Raw genomic sequence first — 3,364 nt, 5'->3', positions numbered from 1 at the left:
GTGTATATTATTTCTTGATTTAGTATGTATTTTAATGTTGTTTTTTCTTAATACATTTATAGTGAACTTGTAGAACTAGTCTTCAGGAAAGTAACTTCCCAAAGTTTCATTGAGTTCCCGCTCTTCAAAATAGTTCGTGATATTCCCGCGTCCCCAAATTGCCAATGTCAAAACTCAAACGCAGGTTGAATTCGAAAAAAAAAACTGTTTCATCCTTGGCAAAAATTGTAAGTAAAACATCGGAATTCTATTCTGCCTACTCATTGTTCAAATACATTAGCAAAATTGTAAGTAAAACTGATCCCCAACTTGAAATTGATTCTTGTTAGAGCTAAATTGATTCTTATCATACACATGTATGCATTTAATTTGATTTGTATGACTATCGGTTACTTGTAATTGATTCTTGTATGACCTAAAATGTCATTAGTTGAAACAGGTTTTGTTGATGGATTTCCAATATATTTTCTAAATTGTTTCATACATGTTTTTACTAGGGCCCAAATTTTTTCCTGGTTTTGTTTTGGTTTGATTTCACGAATTTGTTAACAATAAATGTGTGTGCATATGTTACCTGATATAGGGTTAGAACTTAGAATGTTGAAACCTGAAAAAAACTAACTAAAACTTCGTGGTTCTTAAGTGTTTGATGAGACTGCCCAGATTATTTTAACTACATGTAACACAATACACATAGTTAGAGGTGCATAAATCGGGTATTATTAAAACCAGGTTCAGGAATGGGCCTGCAGTATTGAAAAAAAAAAGAAGCTTTCTGATTTTTTTTTTGTTAACGGGCCTGCAATATTTAAAAAACTGCTTCCAAGCATTTAACAAACATGGATTGCGGGTATAACTAGAACCAGTTTTCGTGTATTTGAAACTCGAACTAGTTTTCGGGTCTAGATTGGATACAAGTCCGGGTCATGATTTCAGCACTAAAAGTCATACCCTCTGTGTAGGGTCGGGTCCAGGTTTTCGAAAACCTGTTGTCAAGGATAGCCTAAAGCAATATACATGTATTAGAACTATTCTACTTTGGTCTTAAACTAAATGACTTTTGTTTAGAATGCAACTAGGAATTTACCCGGTGCAATGCACCGGACAGGTTGTTAAAACACAAGTGTTGTTGGTCCCGGGTGTTGAGGAGATAAAAACGTTAAAGACAAAACCGACCATGCAGTTTCACGGTTTAAAACCACACCATGAAAACCCTATTGCTTAAGTTCCTTTTGGCCTGAGTAATTCAATAAAAAGAATCATGGGTTGTTGTATATATCTTATTAGTACTAAATTCTGATTATTTGTTTATTCATGTCTCGTTTGGTGTTAAGCTAGTGAGAGAAGGGGCTGGGGGAGGGGTGGTGCAAAAAAAGTTATAAATACTAAGAAGGGAACATAAAAATAAATGTGTTTGCATATAAATACTCGGTTTGATTTCACGGTTTGAACTTATTAAGCCTTTATAAAAATTGCATGAAGTATAAAATGAAAAGGTTACTACGTAATAAACTAAATCTGTAAACAATAAATGTGTGCACATATGCTACCTGATATAGGGTTAGAAGTTAGAATGTTGAAACCTAAAAGCAACTAACTAAAATTTCATGGTTCTTATGTGTTTGATGAGACTGCCTAGATTATTTTGACTACATGTAACATAATACACATAGTTAGAGGTGCATAAATCGGGTATTATTAAAACCAGGTTTGGGTATGGGCCTGCAGTATTGAAAAAAAAAGAAGCTTTCTGATGTTTTTTTTGTTAACAGGCCTGCAATATTTACAAAAACTGCTTCCAGGCATTTAACAAACCCGGATTGCGGGTATAACTAGAACCAGTTTTCGTGTATTTGAAAACCCGAACTAGTTTTCGGGTCTAGATCGAGAACAAGTGCGGGTCCTGATTTCAGTACTATGGGTAGGGTCGGGTGCAGGTTTTCAAAAACCGGCTTTAAAAAACCAAGTTCCTGGTTTTTTTTCAGGTTTGGGTTTTTTTGTTCACCTTTACATATAGTTAAGTATTGTACCATAACATATATATATATATATATACATATATGTGTATATATATATATATATATGTATATGTAAACAAATTTATATAATGTCAAATCTTATGGTCCGGTGCGGTTTTATACGACCGTTTTTCGGTATTAACCATAAACCAAATCGTTCGCTATGGTTTAGAATTTATGAAACCGACCGAGAAAAACGTTAAAGACAAAACTGACCCTGCAGTTTCACTGTTTGAAACCACACCTTGAACACCCTATTGCTTAAGTTCCTTTTGGCCTGAGTAATTCAATAAAAAGAATCATGGGTTGTTGTATATATCTTATTAGCCCTAAATTCTAATTATTTGTTTATTCATGTCTTGTTTGGTGTTAAGCTCAATGAGAGGGAAAGGGGGGGGGGGGGGGGGTTGGTGCAAAAAGTGTTATAAATACTAGTAGGGGAATATAAAAATAAATGTGTGCGCGTATAAATACTCGGTTTGATTTCACAGTTTGAACTTATGAAGCCTTTATAAAAATTGCATGAAGTTTAAAATGAAAAGGTTACTATGTAATAAGCTGAATGTGTTAACCATAAATGTGTGTGCATATGCTACCTAATATAGGGTTAGAACTTAGAATGTTGAAATATGAAAGCAGCTAATTAAAATTTCATGGTACTTAAGTGTTTGATGAGACTGCCCAGATTATTTTGACTAAATGCAACACAATATACATAGTTTGAGGTGCATAAATAAGGTATTATTAAAACCAGGTTCAAGGTATGGGCCTGCAGTATTGAAAAAAAAAGTTTTCTGCTGTTTTTTTGTTAACAGGCCTGCAATATTTATAAAAATTGCTTCCAGGCATTTAAAAAGCCCAGATTGCGGGTATAACTAGAGCCAGTTTTCGTGTATTTGAACTCCCGAACTAGTTTTCGGTATTTTCGGGTCTAGATCGGGTACAAGTCCGGGTCTTGATTTCAGCACTAAAAGTCATACCCGTAGGGTCGGGTGGGTCTAGGTTTTTGAAAACCGGCTTTAGGAAACCCAGTTCGTGGTTTTTCTTTTCGGTTCGGGTTTTTTTTTCACCTACTTTACATATAGTTAAGTATTATACTATAACATATATATATATATATATATATATATATATATATATATATATATATATATAGGAAGAGGATCAAGAGAAAACTCACCTTTAGAGAGAAAACTTAAAAACTCCTAAAGAATTATTTTTAATTAAAAATAAAAAAATATTTTCAAAATTCTATTTTAGCCATTATTCTTAAATTTTCTTATATTTCACTCGAAAAATATAAAAAAATTTAAAAAAAACAAAAAAAAAACCCGCTATAATGCACA

Source organism: Bidens hawaiensis, unplaced genomic scaffold, assembly GCF_021521415.1.
Source record: "Bidens hawaiensis isolate Kalapana, Puna unplaced genomic scaffold, B.hawaiensis_p1.1 tig00005079_1, whole genome shotgun sequence".
Lineage (NCBI taxonomy): Eukaryota > Viridiplantae > Streptophyta > Magnoliopsida > Asterales > Asteraceae > Bidens > Bidens hawaiensis.
This window is presented reverse-complemented; position numbering follows the sequence as displayed.